Source organism: Triticum aestivum, chromosome 5D, assembly GCF_018294505.1.
Source record: "Triticum aestivum cultivar Chinese Spring chromosome 5D, IWGSC CS RefSeq v2.1, whole genome shotgun sequence".
Lineage (NCBI taxonomy): Eukaryota > Viridiplantae > Streptophyta > Magnoliopsida > Poales > Poaceae > Triticum > Triticum aestivum.
Genome location: NC_057808.1, coordinates 113,834,714 through 113,852,301, shown reverse-complemented (window position 1 = coordinate 113,852,301; position 17,588 = coordinate 113,834,714). Strand labels below are relative to the sequence as shown.

General features: G+C 43.6%; 1 long non-coding RNA gene across 1 annotated transcript; it reads left to right on the top strand.

The window, feature by feature from the left end:
* The first annotated feature begins 10,749 nt into the window (after positions 1–10,749).
* Positions 10,750–15,168, top strand: LOC123124452 (uncharacterized). The gene is made up of 3 exons (XR_006461085.1): positions 10,750–11,075; positions 11,178–11,378; positions 14,979–15,168. It is a non-coding gene; the product is annotated as an uncharacterized lncRNA (long non-coding RNA).
* Positions 15,169–17,588: the final 2,420 nt, after the last annotated feature.

The following is a 17,588-nucleotide window of genomic DNA, read 5'->3' as shown; positions in this document are numbered from 1 at the left end:
CCAATGCTGCCTATGAAATTTTAGAAGGAATTTTGGGAATTCCACCTCAAAAGAAGGGGTTTCCTTTTACCCCTGAGGGAGCTCAAATGTTGGACAAACTTGGTGATTTGCATAAACATATGGTTGAAATACATAAATATAACAAACCCCTCAAACACCTCAATGGTAATAGCAATCGCATGAATACCCTGATTACTCTTTGCAATAAGCGATTGGATATTTTGGATCTTAAGATGGTTTCTTTCCCGAAGAATTTAGGGAAGCGTAAAGAGCCTCCCGGGTTTGAGAAAATCCTTACAAAAGTTGCCAAAACTTCAGAAGACAAAACTTAGATCCTTGCTTTATGCCTAGCTAAGGGCGTAAAACTATAGCGCTTGTTGGGAGGCAACCCAATGAATAATTTTTTTTTGCTTTCTGTTCTTGAGAGTTAGCACAATTATGCCACTGTTATGATTGTGTTTTTTGTGTTTTAATTAGTGTTTGTGCCAAGTAAAGCCTTTAGGATCTTCTTGGGTGATAGTTGTTTGATCTTGCTGAAAAACAGAAACTTTTGCACTCACGAAAACAATTCTCATTTTTTACTAGAGCGTGATAAAATACCAATTCTTTTTGCAGAAGATTAATATACAAATTGCTCAGGTCGTCCTAATTGTTCAGAATTTTTGGAGTTCCAGAAGTTTTCGAAATAGTCAGATTGCTACAGACTGTTCTGTTTTGACAGATTCTGTTTTCTTTGCGTTGTGTGCTTATTTTGATGGCTCTATGGTTTTCTTTGATGAGTTTTTGCCATAGAAAAGTTGGAATACAGTAGATATAATGCAAAAACAAAATATGAATTGGTTTGGTACAGTACTTATAGTAGTGATTTGCTTTCTTTTACTAACGGATCTCACGAAGGTTTTGTTGAGTTTTGTGTGATTGAAGTTTTCAAGTTTTGGGTTATCTTACGATGGATGAAGGAATAAAGGATAGAAGAGCCTAAGCTTGGGGATGCCCCGGCATCCCAAGCTATTATCCAAAAATAAGCAACCAACTAAGCTTGGGGATGCCCCCGAGTGGCATCCCCTCTTTCTTCTAATGACCATCGGTATTTTACTCGAAGCTATATTTTTATTCGTCACATAATACGTGTTTTGCTTGGAGCGTCTTGTATGATATGAGTTTTTGCTTGTTTTATTTTGTGTTTTAAGTCTTGATCCCTTGCTGGACACACCTATTTGAGAGAGCCAAAATTATGTCATGACTTGTTAGAATTGCTTTCTATGCTTCACTTAAATTTTTATGAGCTATGTGCTTGCTCTAGTGCTTCACTTATATCTTTTTGAGCACGGTGTGCTTTAGTATTTTTTAAGAAATTCTCTCTTGCTCACTTAGATTTATTTGAGGGTTAGTAAATTTTCAAGAAATTCTCTCTTGCTTCATTTAAATTAATTTGAGAGAAAGAAAAAATATTATGCTCATGATCTTCACTTATATTTGTTTGAGCTTATGAAAAGCAACACATGAAAATTAGTCCCAAAGTGATAGATATCCAAGAAGGATATAATAAAAACTTTCATGAAGATCATTGGACAAAATAAACTTGATTCTTAGTAATAGTTTTGAGATATGATGATGTGATATGTGAGTTATGTTGATGAGTAATTATGATTTAGTAAGAATATTGGTGTTAAGGTTTGTGATTCCCTATGCAAGTACGAAAGTCAAAGTCATGCAATGAAATTATGTCCTACTTATGGTGCATTATTCGGTGTTATTTATGCTTAATGCTTGCTTATGAGATTATTCGTTTCTTGGTTGGTCGCTTCTCAATCTTTTGCTAGCCTTCATTTTGCACTAAGTATGATCTCTACTTGTGCATCCAAAAACCTTTAAACCAGTTTTGCCACATGAGTCCACTATATCTACCTATATGCGGTATTCTTTTGTTGTTCTAAGAAAATTTGCATGTGCCATCTCTAATTTTCAAAATAAACTTCTCTTTTGTGTGTTTGTTTCGCTTGTGGAGCGGTGAGGGGTGGCTAATATTTTCCATGCTAGATGTGTTATTCTCAAGATGAGTGTTTATTCACTTGTCATTGCATGAGAGTAAGGCAAAGGTATTAGGGATGCCCAGTCCTGAAATGGAAAATGAATTTACTTTATGTTGTCAAATAATAAATTCCTTGGAAAGTGTTGGTATGGAGGGCAACCGTGGATACGACTAGCCATGGAAAGTGAAAGTATGGTTGAAAAAGGAATAAACTTTATTTTCTGTTTGGGAACAACCTATGATATATCTAGCATGGAAAGTGTTGGGAACTCTAAGTCGTTTTCGTTGGTGGGATGGATACACCTCCCAAAATGTTTTTATCTCTAAGTTTTTCGCTTTGAGCTCTCGCACCTCTACAAATCCGTACTTCCCTCCGCGAAGGGCCTTTTTTACTTTATGCAATTTTTATTTTTGAATTTGAGTTTCCATCTTCTCTTACAAAAGCACCAACTAGGAGGCAATATGATCGTACTTAAGTATTGGGTGTAACTAATATGCGAGTGTGTTTCATGAATGGATCAATGATTGAGCATGATGGGCTAGAGATAACTTATTTTAGTGTTGATATTTTGAAGGACATGGTTGCTTGTTGATATGCTTGAGTATTTAAATTATCATGTCAAAACTAGACTATTGCTCTGAACAATATAAAAGTCCAAATGTCCATGCTATAAAGAAAAGAATATGATATGACATGATAGGCAGCATTCCACATCAAAAATTCTGTTTTTATCACTCCCCTACTCGAGGACGAGTAGGAGTTAAGCTTGCGGATGCTGATACGTCTCCAACGTATCTATAATTTTTGCTTGTTCCATGCTGTTATATTATCAATGTTGGATGTTTTATAATCATTTTATAGTTATTTTATAACATTTTTTGGTACTAACCTATTGAAATAGTGCCAAGTGCCAGTTGTTGTTTTCTGCATGTTTTTTACATCGCATGGAATCAATATCAGACGGAGTCCAAACACAACGAAACTTTACGGAGATTTTTTTGGACCATAAGGAACGTAATGGGCCCTGGTTGCACCTGGGGGTGCCTCGAGGGAGGCAAAACCCACCAGGGCGCGCCAGGAGGCCCAGGCGTGCCCTGGTAGGTTGTGCCCACCTCGGGTGCCCCCCGGACCGCCTCTTTGCTCTATAAATACCACAATATTTCCAGAACCCTAGAGGAGTCGACAAAATATTTATCCAGCCACCGCAGAGTCTAGAACCACCAGATCCAATCTAGACACCATCACGGATGGGTTTCGCCACCTCCATTGGTGCCTCTCCGATGATGCGTGAGTATTTCTTTGTAGACCTTCGGGTCCGTAGTTAGTAGCTAGATGGCTTCATCTCTCTCTCTGAATTCTCAAGACAATGGTCTCTTGGAGATCCATATGATGTAACTCTTTTGCGGTGTGTTTGTTGGGATCGATGAACTTTGAGTTTATGATCAGATCTATCTTTTTATATCCATGAAAGTATTTGAGTTTCTTTGATCTCTTTTATGCATGACCTCTTATAGACTTGTATTTCTTCTCCGATATTTGGGTTTTGTTTGGCCAACTTGATCTATTTATCTTGCAATGGGAAGAGGTGCTTTTTAGTGGGTTTGATCTTACAATGCTTGATCCCAGTGACAGAAAGGGAACCGACACGTATGTATCGTTGCTACTAAGGATAAAACGATGGGGTCTATCTCTACATAGATAGATCTTGTCTACATCATGTCATCGTTCTTATTGCATTACTCCGTTTTTCCATGAACTTAATACACTAGATGCATGCTGGATAGCGGTCGATGTGTGGAGTAATAGTAGTAGATGCAGGCAGGAGTCGGTCTACTAATCTTGGACGTGATGCCTATATAATGATCATTGCCTGGATATCGTCATGAGTATTTGAGGTTCTATCAATTGCCCAACAGTAATTTGTTCACCCACCATTTGCTATTTTTCTCGAGAGAAGCCACTAGTGAAACCTACGGCCCCGGGTCTCTTTCTCATATATTTGCCTTTGTGATCTACTTTTTCCTTGCATTTATTTTCAGATCTATTAAACCAAAAATACAAAAATACCTTTCTGCAATTTATTCATATTTATTCTGTTTGGCGTTTGATCTATCAATTTACTACAAATTTATCTGACGTCTGTTTGCCTATCTTGAGGCGCCGTACCCCGGAAGGGATTGACAACCCCTTTAACACATCAGGTTGCAAGGATTTGTTATCTGTATGCAGGGGTTGTTTATGTTGTGTTGCTTGGTTCTCCTACTGGTTCGATAACCTTGGTTTCATATCTGAGGGAAATACCTACCTCCACTGTGCTGCATCATTCCTTCCTGTTTGGGGAAATACCGACGTAGCTTCAAGCGACATCAGGTATATACTTTAGCATCCTCCCTCAGTCTGTACAATGTTCGGAGGACAAACACACAGATTGTATTGAAAGTCCATGACAATCGTGATGATAATCCCTTGGTCATGATGTCGGTGAACTGTTGAGCAGATAACACATGGAGAACTCGTACCTGACCGAGGGATACCTTATCATGCACAAACTGGATGTCGATCTTGATATGATTGGCGGGACGATGTTGCGCCGGATTTGAGGCCATCTACACAACACTAAAATTATTGCGAAAGATGATGGCTGCAGAGCGAAGGAGCGATGGAGCTGGTGAAGTAGTTGGTGTAGCCAATAACACTCATCGACGACATGGACAATAACATGATACTCAGCTTCCGCACCGGAGAAAGATACAATAGCTTAGCGCTTAGAATACCATGAGACGAGGTTGTCACCGAGGTACACGCAATAGGTGGATATGGAGCGCCGAGTGTCCGATCAGCTAGCCCAGTCAACATCTAAGTATGCCATGATTGAGAGAACGGAGGTTGCATGAAGTTGAAGACCAAGATCAAGGGCCCATTTGATATACCGAAGGATCCTTTTCACAAGGTTGGGTTGAGGCTCACGCGGAGCATGCATGTAGAGGCCCGCCTGCTGAATGACACGGGCAATGTCGGGGTGCATCTGTGTAAGGTATTGAAGTGCACCGGCGAAACAACGATACTTTGTGGGGTTGGAGAGGAGGGAACCCTCCTTGGTGGAGAGCTTACAGCGTAAGTCGATGGGTGTTGCACATGGGTTGCAGTCAAGCATACCGGCACACTGCAGAATATCGAATGCATACTGGCACTATGAGAGGAACATCCCAGAGGCCGACTGAGTGACAAACATCCAAAGGAAGTAAGACAAATTCCCGAGATCTGTCATGGAGTACTCGTCATGGAGGAGGTCAGTGATGTGTTGGAGTAGCCGTGATGAAAAGGTGGTGAGGATGATCTCGTCAACGTACAAGCTCATTCCTGCATCAAAAACAAGGAGGCCTCCGAGAGAGATGAGACGAAGCCAAGCCGATGAGCATAGTGGGTGAAACGCTGGCACCATGCCCGAGGAGCCTGCTTGAGGCTGTACCAGGACTTCTAAAGGAGGAAAATATGGCAAGGGCGAGATGGGTCGACGAAGCCTGGGGGTTGCTTGCAGTACACCTCCTCGTCAAGCATTCCATGGAGGAAGGCATTCTTGAGGTCAAGTTGGTGCACCGGCCTAGCATGCAAGATGGCAATGTTGAGAACCACATGAATGGTGGACGTCTTGAAAACCGGGTTAAGGGTCTCGTCAAATTCAATGCTCGATTAGTGAGAAAAGCCGCATACAACCCATCGTGCCTTGTAGCGAGCAAGGCTGCCATCCGCCACAAACTTGTGCTTGAAGATCCATTTACCTGGAAAACATTAGCGCCAATCAGATAAGGAACAAGAGTCCATGTGTGGTTCTGGATTAGAGCATTTTACTCGTCAGGCATGGTAGTGTGTCAGATTGGATCATGGGGGGCAGCCCAGTACATTTTAGGGATAGGAGAAATAGATGAATGAATAACAAAGAGATTAAGACGGTCGACGGGTTTGACAATGCCCCTCTTTGAATGAGTGAGCAGTTGTGTGTGTGTGTGTGTTAATGGTTGGAGTGGCACGAGGCGAAGCACAAGAGTATGCAGTGGTAGCGGCATAGGCGAAGGCGGAGTTAGGGACGGTCTTGGTGAGTTGACTGGTGGAGATGATACATCGGAGGAGCCGGGCGTGGAGTGCTCGGTGGAGGGTGCAGTAGGCGTGTGCACATGTGGGGAAGAGCATGGATTGATTGTTGCTTGTTTAGAGGAGGCTGGTGTAACTCATGTGGCTACAGGAACATGCATGTTGGGTTGGCCTGGATGAGGTAGATGCAAGACGGGTTGTAGTATAGCCGGATCAAATAGGAATCAAGTGGGCCATTGGTGGGAGTAGGGTTGCTGTTAGCGAAGGAAACCTACACTCATAAAAAACAATGTGACATGAGATAATGAAGTGGCGGGTAGAGTGGTCCATGCAACGATGGCCTCGATGAGGCGACGGGTAGCCAAGAAAAACACATGCACTGGAGGGTGGTCCATAGGCATGCCGATACTATCTAAAGGGGATTAGGATGTTGTTGGGGAACGCAGTATTTCAATTTTTTTACCTGCGATCACGCACGATCTATCTAGGAGATGCATAGCAACGAGACGAGAGAGTGTGTCCACGTACCCTCGTAGACCGAAAGCGGAAGCGTTTAGTGACGCGGTTGATGTAGTCGAACGTCTTCATGATCCAACCGATCCAAGTACCAAACATATGGCACCTCCGTGTTCAGCACACGTTTAGCACGATGACGTCCCTCGAGCTCTTGATCCAGTTGAGGTCGAGGGAGAGTTCCTTCAGCACGACGGCGTGGTGACGGTGATGATGAAGTTACCAGTGCAGGGCTTCACCTAAGCACTACAACGATATGACCGAGGTGTTGAACAGTGGAGGGGGGCACCGCACACGACTAAGAGATTGTCTGTTGTACTATTGGGGTGCCCCTGGCCACGTATATGAAGGGGGGAGGGAGAGAGGCCGGCGGCCAGGAGGGGCGCGCCAGGGGGGAGTCCTACTTGGACTCCTAGTCGAAGTAGGATTTGCCCCCCCCCTTTCCTTTCTTCCACTGAAGGGAAAGGAAGGAGGAGAGAAGGAGAAGGAAGGAGGGGGCCGCGCCCCCACACCTTGTCCAATTCGGTTTGGGCAGGGGGGAGGCACGCGCCACCTCGTGGCCCTTCTTCCCTCTCTCCACTAAAGCCCACTAAGGCCCATTAACTTCCCCGGGGGTTCCGGTAACCCCTCGGTACTCCGGAAAAATACCCGGATCACTTGGAACCATTCCGACGTTCGAATATAACCTTCCAATATATGAATCTTTAGCTCTCGACCATTTCGAGACTACTCGTCCTGTTCGTGATCTCATCCGGGACTCCGAACAAACTTCGGTCATCAAATCACATAACTCATAATACAAATCGTCATCGAACGTTAAGCGTGCGGACCCTACGGGTTAGAGAACTATGTAGACATGACCGAGACACATCTCTGGTCAATAACCAATAGCGGAACCTGGATGCTCATATTGGCTCCTACATATTCTACGAAGATCTTTATCGGTCAAACCGCATAACAACATACGTCATTCCCTTTGTCATCGGTATGTTACTTGCCTGACATTCGATCGTCGGTATCATCATACCTAGTTCAATCTCGTTACCGGCAAGTCTCTTTACTCATTCCATAATGCACCATCCCACAACTAACTCATTAGTCACATTGCTTGCAAGGCTTATAGTGATGTGCATTATCGAGAGGGCCCAGAGATACCTCTCCGATACACGGAGTGAAAAATCCTAATCTTGATCTATGCCAACTCAAGAAACACCATCGGAGACACCTGTAGAGCATCTTTATAATCACCCAGTTACGTTGTGACTTTTGATAGCACACAAAGTGTTCTTTCGGTATTCGGGAGTTGCATAATCTCATAGTCAGAGGAATATGTAGAAGTCATGAAGAAAGCAATAGCAATGAAACTAAATGATCATTATCCTAAGCTAACGGATGGGTCTTGTCCATCACATCATTCTCTAATGATGTGACCCCGTTCATCAAATGACAACACATGTCTATGGTTAGGAAACTTAACCATCTTTGATCAACGAGCTAGTCAAGTAGAGGCATACTAGAGACACTCTGTTTTGTCTATGTATTCACACATGTACTAAGTTTCCGGTTAATACAATTCTAGCATGAATAATAAACATTTATCACGATATAAGGAAATATAAATAACAACTTTATTATTGCCTCTAGGGCATATTTCCTTCAGTCTCCCACTTGCACTAGAGTCAATAATCTAGTTCACATCGCCATGTGATTTAACACTAATAGTTCACATCTTTATGTGATTAACACCCATAGTTCACATTGCCATGTGATCAACACCCAAAGGGTTTACTAGAGTCAATAATCTAGTTCACATCGCTATGTGATTAACACCCAAAGAGTACTAAGGTGTGCTCATGTTTTTGCTTGTGAGAGAAGTTTTGGTTAACGGGTCTGCCACATTCAGAACCGAATGTATTTTGCAAATTTCTATGTCTACAATGCTCTGCACATAGCTACTCTAGCTAATTGCTCCCACTTTCAATATGTATCCAGATTGAGACTCAGAGTCATCCAGATTGGTGTCAAAGCTTGCATCGACGTAAATCTTTACGACGAAACCTTTATCACCTCCATAACCGAGAAATATCTCCTTAGTCTTCTAAGGATAATTTTGACCGTTGTCCAGTGATCTATTCCTCGATCACTATTGTACCCCTTTGCCAAACTCATGGCAAGGTACACAATAGGTCTGGTATACAGCATGACATACTTTATAGAACCTATGGCTGAGGCATAGGGAATGACTTTCATTCTCTCTCTATCTTCTATCGTGGTCGGGTTTTGAGTCTTACTCAACTTCACCTTACAACTCAGGCAACAACTCCTTCTTTGACTGATCCATTTTGAACTCCTTCAAAATCTTATCAAGGTATGTACTCATCGAAAGTCTTATTAAACATCTTAATCTATCTCTTTAGATCTTGATGCCCAATATGTAAGCAGCTTCACCGAGGTCTTTCTTTGAAAAACTCCTTTCAAACACTCCTTTATGCTTTCCATAAAATTTTACATCATTTCCGATCAACAATATGTCATTCACATATACTTATCAGAAAGGTTGTAGTGCTCCCACTCACTTTCTTGTAAATACTGGCTTCACCACAATTCTGTATAAAACCATATGCTTTGATCACCTTATCAAAGAGTATATTCCAACTCCGAGATGCTTGCAACAGTCCATAGATGGATCGTTGTAGTTTGCACACTTTGTTAGCACCTTTAGGATCGACAAAACCTTCTGGTTGCATCATATACAACTATTCTTAATAAATCCACTAAGGAATGCAGTTTTGGTATCTATTTGCCAGATTTCATAAAATATGGCAATTGCTAACATGATTCTGACAGACTTAAGCATCGCTACGAGTGAGAAAATCTCATTGTAGTCAACATTTTGAACTTGTCGAAAACCTTTTGCGACAATTCGAACTTTGTAGATAGTAACACTACTATCAGTGTCTATTTTCCTCTTGAGGATCCATTTATTCTCAATGGCTTCCCGATCATCGGCCGGGTCAATCAAAGTCCACACTTTGTTCTCATAAATGGATCCAATCTCAGATTTCATGGCCTCAAGCCATTTATCGGAATCTGGACTCATCATCGCTTCCTCATAGTTCGTAGGTTCGTCATGGTCTAGTAACATGACTTCCAGAACAGGATTACCGTACCACTCTGGTGCGGACCGTATTCTGGTTGACGTACGAGGTTTGGTAGTAACTTGATCTGAAGTTTCATGATCATCATTATTAACTTCCTCACCAACTGGTGTAGGCGTCACTGGAACTGATTTCTGTGATGAACCATTTTCCAATTCGAGAGAAGGTACAACTACCCCATCAAGTTGTAACATCCCAAAATTTTCCAAATTTTGGAATGTTAATAATAAAATATCATTGAGTGAATTTCTATGATTTTTAAGGGAAATTAAAACTTTTTGAGTCCTTGTTTAAACTTTTTCAAACCATGTAAAAACGGTTGGATAACATTTTGTCCAATAAACTATGGTTGGTGAAGTTTATTCAAGAATTCAAAGGGCATTCAATTCTTCCGGAATATTTTGAATCCACATTCAAATATACGAGTGAGGATAAAATGACTTTCTCAAATGTAGTGGATGAATATTTCATTTGGAGTTCTTTGAATTTATGAGTTTCATTGAAATTGGATCTTATATGGAATTTTAATGCCATTTAAATATTTCCAAAGTATTCAAATTAAAATTAATGAGAGGAGATAATGTGACTTCTCCAAAAAAAATCGAAATATTTAATACGGTAAAATTATCCTTTTATGAATTTGCAAAACTCAACATCGATTTGTTTGAGTAAATTCAATTATGTCCATAGAGTATTAATAGTAGTTTGTACACAAAATGTATAATGTTAAATGCCGAAACTAATTTTCCTGGAATCTAAATAATATTTAGATTAATGTAAACAATTTTAATTTCTAATATAACTAAACGTTTTGTCCAGTTATTAGTTAATTAAATAAATTCTAATCTAAAGTCTAACATGGGCTAGGCCCATCACGTGAGCAGCCCAACTCCTCACCGTCATCTTCTTACTCACGACAACCTACAGAACCTACAGAAACTGACGGGCAGCAGAGTTGCCTCTGCGTCTCGACTCCTCCCCTCCCCCCGGCACCCATTAACCCCAGAATCGGTTCCCCTCACCTCCTTCGACCGTTCCCACCCCCTAGTGCGCCTCGTAGACAGCCATAATGGCCACCACGAACGCTTGAAACTGCAGCCATTAAACACATTAATCCCGGCGACGCCCCGCTCAACTCCGGCTCTCCCCTGCCCTATAAACGGTACCCCGGCAGACGCCTTCTCACCCTCCTTCTTCACGTCTAGAAATCCCTCTGCCTATTCCCTTGTACATAGAGTAATCTCTCGCCGAAGTTCATCACTGCAGCCACGAATTGAGGAAGGTAGCATCGCCGTACGTGGAACTCAGACCCTAATTTCCGCGCTTTTCTTATTATCTATCATACACTAGCCTCTCTGACCCTTCAGACCTCTTGATTCCACAGCGAGAGCACTCGCCCGACGGGGTCGAGTTCCACCGCCGCCCGGAAGGATTCCAGCGAGCCCGTGGCATATGTACAGAACAAGTTCGTCGCCATATCCTACTCCATCGTCTTCAGAGAGACCCCCTCTCCACCGTCCGACACTCCTAATTCACCGGAGCACGCCCGAGCCACCATCTTCCTCATCGCCGACGACCAACTCCGGTGAGGTCTCTGTAATTCTCGTAATACATTTTCAGAAAAATATCCAACCAGATCTCACATAACTGCCTCCCGGGTCGCTTAGGGCGACTCCGGAGGCGCCGCCGCCGGGACCTTAGAAGGCCCGTCCCCAGCTCCCCGTTCACCACGCCGCCGCCGGAGGACGCCGTACCACGGCGGACGGCGGCGGCGGGGCATGTCCGCTCGTCTTTTTTCTTTCTCTAGTCTGATGGTCTTCCGATCTGGCCGTCGTCGTTCTATATCCCAGGCCTACCGATCTGGCTGCGACTGTCCTACTTGGGCGGCATCGCGATCTGGTCGCCAATAGCCTCCCGATCTGGCAGGACGCCGGCCTTTGGATCTGCAATCGTCTCCATGGATCGGCTACTTCGAGCAAGATGTGTTCGGCAAGATCTCTCAAGTCCACGCCTCGTGCATGCCAAGCAACCAACGCATCTGCCAATATTGGGCTGGATGTATGTCGTTCCACTACCAGGGTCATGCACATGCGCATGCATGTTGTGCCTGGGCCGAGCACAAGAGCGTGGAGAAGATGAGCGACCGGCTAGCCTGCCGGCGCATCACACCTCGGTGCTGACACCGTGCACTGCAGGGTGTGCTATTGGTGATCCTCTTTCGTGGTTCGGCACCTCCCGATTGACGTACAAACTAGTCTCGGGTGTGGTGCCACCGCTTGGGAGTACTACAGGCCGAGGTGACATGATTTCTCCGATCTTCCATGTCAGATATTTATACGGATTGGCGTATGTCGCCCCTTGATACCTATATCGGAAAGACTCGGGTCGCGCGCGCTCACATTATCAGCCAACACGGTTTCAAGAGGGCGTGCCGCGAAGCTTCGTTTTCTTATCGGAGTCATGGGACATGTCTAAGTTAAGATTCCCAAGGCATCGATGGAGATGGAGGAAGTCGTGGCGGATGCGATTGGAGATCTTGAAGCGTTGACGGCAAGGTGTATCAGATGCGATGAACGATTTTCTATGGATCCACGACATCGGGGGTCATCAAAGTGAATTCGGGAGTTTTTATATCTTGATCCGGTGAATGACTTAAGGTGGTGAGGTACAAATTATGGACAATGACATGACGCAAAGGAATGTTGTTGGAGTGGCAGCGGTTAAATTGCAGCTGCTTGGATTGTGGAAAAGCGGCGGCGACAACACATGTGTGACTTTGATGGTGGTGCTGCGAGCACCCGGTCTCGAGCTCCGGGGCGAAAGCCTAGGTCAGACCCGAGTGGTCATCCCTGGCAATGGCGATGTTTTTTTTACATCGTGACCTTGTTGGAGGCATTGCTCGGATACGTCCGGACTGTTTCTTCAGGGTGAAAACTTTGATTCTAGCCTTTTTGGTTGGATCCGGCGACGGCGGCGCTTGAGTGTCGCTTCCTTTTTGAAGGCGTTGTTGTTGAAGATCCTCGTCGTCAATGTGGTGTCAATGGTTGGTGCGGATATGGTCGCAGTTCTAGTTTGTCGTTCGCTGATCTGATCGCTTTGGGGCTTTTTTATTTCTTTTTTCCTTTTCGCACCTATTCATAGCTTTTGGTCTTATGACTTTGCTAGTCGTTGGTGTGTTTTAGCGTTTGTGTTGGGTTGGCTGTGTGCATCCTAGTTATGCAGAGGCCGGGTGTATCCTCATTATATTGTATCCTCTTGATGTTTCTTTTGAGCCAATAAAATTCACCCTTTGTCGAAAATATCCAAACATCGGAAATTCGTATCTCCCAAACCGTACGTCCGATTTCAACAAATAAGATATCCCCGGATTCTTTGGAACTTCTAGTTTATTGTAAAGATTTAAAATTTCACTTTTGAGCAAATTAAAATTTAGTTCTGATTTAAATAGGAATGAATAATTTGCTATATCTTTTAATCTGGAAATCACATGGAACTGTTCCAATTACCAAAGATGGTCCCTAGAACCATACCTTTCTGTTAGGACCCATACCTTAATTTTTCAACCATGCTTAGTTCATGTTTTAGCCTCTACACCATAAAATCACTTTCCTTACTCATAATTTAACATCTTCGACCAATTATATTTTATGCTTAGATAAATCTCTTAGATTGATCCCTACAAATCTCTGTGGTCATATGTTACTACCACACAAATTTGGAGTTAGTCAATTATTAGTTCCAATTCCCTAAACTCGTAACTTTCAATTCTCATAGTCGACCACAAGTCTAATATTCTAAATAGTTTCTTTATGAAAATTTGGTTATCAAAACTTGTCTCTCAATCACTCTATATATTGACACCATGATCTTCCCTTGAACCAACTTGACCCACCCTAGAATAAAATCTATGACACATTCCCATCCAAAGAAACTTCTTATCTCAACCATAGCCACGACATGATAATTATCCTAAGAATGTGTTTGTATTGTTAATTTGAATCTTTATTTGGATCTTTATTTGAATTGTTGTGTGTTGAAGTATTTTCTTTCGTTGTTAGATATATCGTAAAGTAAAGGAGTGACGATAACAAGTAGGGAATCAACTTCAAGACTCACGCAAGTTGCAAATTGATCATGCTTTGACCTATATTTTCATATTATGCATATCTCTTTAAATTTTAATACTATGCATATTTTATAAAAGTTTTGCAAAGTATTACTTTTAGCTAGAGCCATAAGGACTAACTACCATGCTTGGCCATGCTTGCACAAATGGGTGGGGTGAAAATCAAACAAGTTTTAAACAAATAAACTTGCCCTCTTTTGGGGCAATGTTTTGTGAAAACTTTTAAAAACCAAAACTATATACTATTTTACTTCTACTCCCTGGGCGGAATGGTATTGACAGGAGCGTCTACAAGTGATTGCGCCCATCGGGGTCTTGCAGTGAATGCGCCCGACTGGGGTCTTGCACACAGGTTTTTGGTGGGGATTACCGTCTAGGGGAATGAGATCTTCCAAGTACAGTTTGATGTAGCTTCCAGTACAGCCACATGCTACTATGGGCTCTGGCTTAGCTTAGTACTAACTAGAAACCCTTACCTCAGGACCGCCATCGGAGAGGGGCTTTCATTGCCTAAGTTGCGGGCGGCTTGGTCAGGTATAGGGGGCTGTTACGGAAAGGCTTCGTCGCAATCTCCTCCTAGTCGTACACCCAAATGTGTAACGATAAACGGGGTTGGTTGTGTCATGTGGGGAACGTGTACGACCTTTGCAGAGGGTTTAACCTAATCGATTAGCCGTGCCCCCGGTTACGGGCAATTTTGAGCAACTGAAGACTTGGACTGAAGAAGAATCCCCCCTTTCTTTTCTAAAAGTCTATTTTTTAAAGGTTAAGTTGAGGAATGAGCACAATGAATGTGTTTCACTTCAACCTTATATATGTTTTAAAAACTATTTTGGAGAATGAGCACTGGTGCGTATATCCAGGTGTCTCACTCCTATCTTTTATACTAAAAAAACTATTTTTATTTCAAACAAAGTTTACAAAATTTAGTATAGTAGAAAATTAGCTTTATGCAAAGGAACCCTCCACCAATATTTACCTTGCATATATAATCTGTTATACTCTCGTTTGCAACTTGCGAGTACATTCCACGTACTCATCTGCACCTGTCATGTGCAGATCTCGATAGATTAGTGGCGTTGATGGAGCCTAACTTAACGACTACGTATAATTCCGCTGTATTATCTGCCAGCTTGAGCTGTGCCTAAGGTATGATATATACATATATATATCTGGATCTACCGTTGTAGTAGAATGATGTATGTCTTACTGATATTCATTTTTGTTACTGTGTGTGCTAGCTATGATCCAGGGATTGTTGGAAATATGCCCTAGAGGCAATAATAAATGGTTATTATTATATTTCTTTGTTCATGATAATCGTCTATTATTCATGCTATAATTGTATTGTCCGGAAATCGTAATACATGTGTGAATACATAGACCACAACCTGTCCCTAGTAAGCCTCTAGTTGACTAGCTCGTTGATCAACAGATAGTCATGGTTTCCTGACTATGGACATTGGATGTCATTGATAACGGGATCACATCATTAGGAGAATGATGTGATGGACAAGACCCAATCCTAAGCATGGCATAAAAGATCGTGTAGTTTCGTTTGCTAGAGCTTTTCCAATGTCAAGTATCTTTTCCTTAGACCATGAGATCGTGCAACTCCCGGATACCGTAGGAGTGCTTTGGGTGTGCCAAACGTCACAACGTAACTGGGTGACTATAAAGGTGCATTACGGGTATCTCCGAAAGTGTCTGTTGGGTTGGCACGGATCGAGACTGGGATTTGTCGCTCCGTGTGACGGAGAGGTATCTCTGGGCCCACTCGGTAATGCATCATCATAATGAGCTCAATGTGACTAAGGCGTTAGTCACGGGATCATGCATTGTGGTACGAGTAAAGAGACTTGCCGGTAACGAGATTGAACAAGGTATTGGGATACCGACGATCGAATCTCGGGCAAGTAACATACCGTTTGACAAAGGGAATTGCATACGGATTGATTGAATCCTCGACACCGTGGTTCATCCGATGAGATCATCGTGGAGCATGTGGGAGCCAACATGGGTATCCAGATCCCGCTATTGGTTATTGACCGGAGAGGCGTCTCGGTATGTCTGCATGTCTCCCGAACCCGTAGGGTCTACACACTTAAGGTTCGGTGACGCTAGGGTTGTAGAGATATATGTATGCGGAAACCCGAAAGTTGTTCGGAGTCCCGGATGAGATCCCGGACGTCACGAGAGGTTCCGGAATGGTCCGGAGGTGAAGAATTATATATAGGAAGTCAAGTTTCGGCCACCGGGAAAGTTTCGGGGGTTGCCGGTATTGTACCGGGACCACCGGAAGGGTCCTGGGGGTCTACCGGGTGGGGCCACCTATCCCGGAGGGCCCCGTGGGCTGAAAGTGGAAGGGAACCAGCCCTTAGTGGGCTGGGGCGCCCCCCTTGGGCCTCCCCCCATGCGCCTAGGGTTGGGAACCCTAGGGGGGGAGCTTCCCCCTTGCCTTGGGGGGCAAGGCACCCCTTCCCCCCCTTTGGCCGCCGCCCCCCCTTGGAGATCCCATCTCCCAGGGCCGGCGCCCCCCAGGGGCCTATATAAAAGGGGGGGAGGGAGGGCAGCAACCTACAGCCTTGGGCGCCTCCCTCCTCCCCTGCAACACCTCTCTCTCTCTCTCTCGCAGAAGCTCGGCGAAGCCCTGCCGGAGACCCGCTACATCCACCACCACGCCGTCGTGCTGCTGGATCTCCATCAACCTCTCCTTCCCCCTTGCTGGATCAAGAAGGAGGATACGTCGCTGCACCGTACGTGTGTTGAACGCGGAGGTGCTGTCCGTTCGACACTCAGTCATCGGTGATTTGGATCACGGCGAGTACGACTCCGTCATCCACGTTCATTGGAACGCTTCCGCTCGCGATCTACAAGGGTATGTAGATGCACTCCTTTCCCCTCGTTGCTAGTATACTCCATAGATGCATCTTGGTGAGCGTAGGAAAATTTTAAATTATGCTACGATTCCCAACAGTGGCATCATGAGCCAGGCCTATGCGTAGTTACTATGCACGAGTAGAACACAAAGTAGTTGTGGGCGTTGAGTTTGCCAATTCTTCTTGCCGCTACTAGTCTTTTCTTGTTTCGGCGGCATTGTAGGATGAAGCGGCCCGGACCGACCTTACACGTACACTTACGTGAGACAGGTTCCACCGATTGACATGCACAAGTTGCATAAGGTGGCTAGCGGGTGTGTGTCTCTCCTACTTTAGTCGGAACGGATTCGATGAAAAGGGTCCTTATGAAGGGTAAATAGAAATTGGCAAATCACGTTGTGGTCATACGTAGGTAAGAAACGTTCTTGCTAGAAACCTACAAACCACGTAAAAAAACTTGCAACAACAATTAGAGGACGTCTAACTTGTTTTTGCAGCAAGTGTGATGTGATGTGATATGGCCAGAAGATGTGATGAATGATATATGTGATGTATGAGATTGATCATATTCTTGTAATAGGAATCACGACTTGCATGTCGATGAGTATGACAACCGGCAGGAGCCATAGGAGTTGTCTTTATTATTTTGCATGACCTGCGTGTCATTGAATAACGCCATGTAAATTACTTTACTTTGTTGCTAAACGCGTTAGCCATAGAAGTAGAAGTAATCGTTGGCGTGACGACTTCATGAAGACACAATGATGGAGATCATGGTGTCATGCCGGTG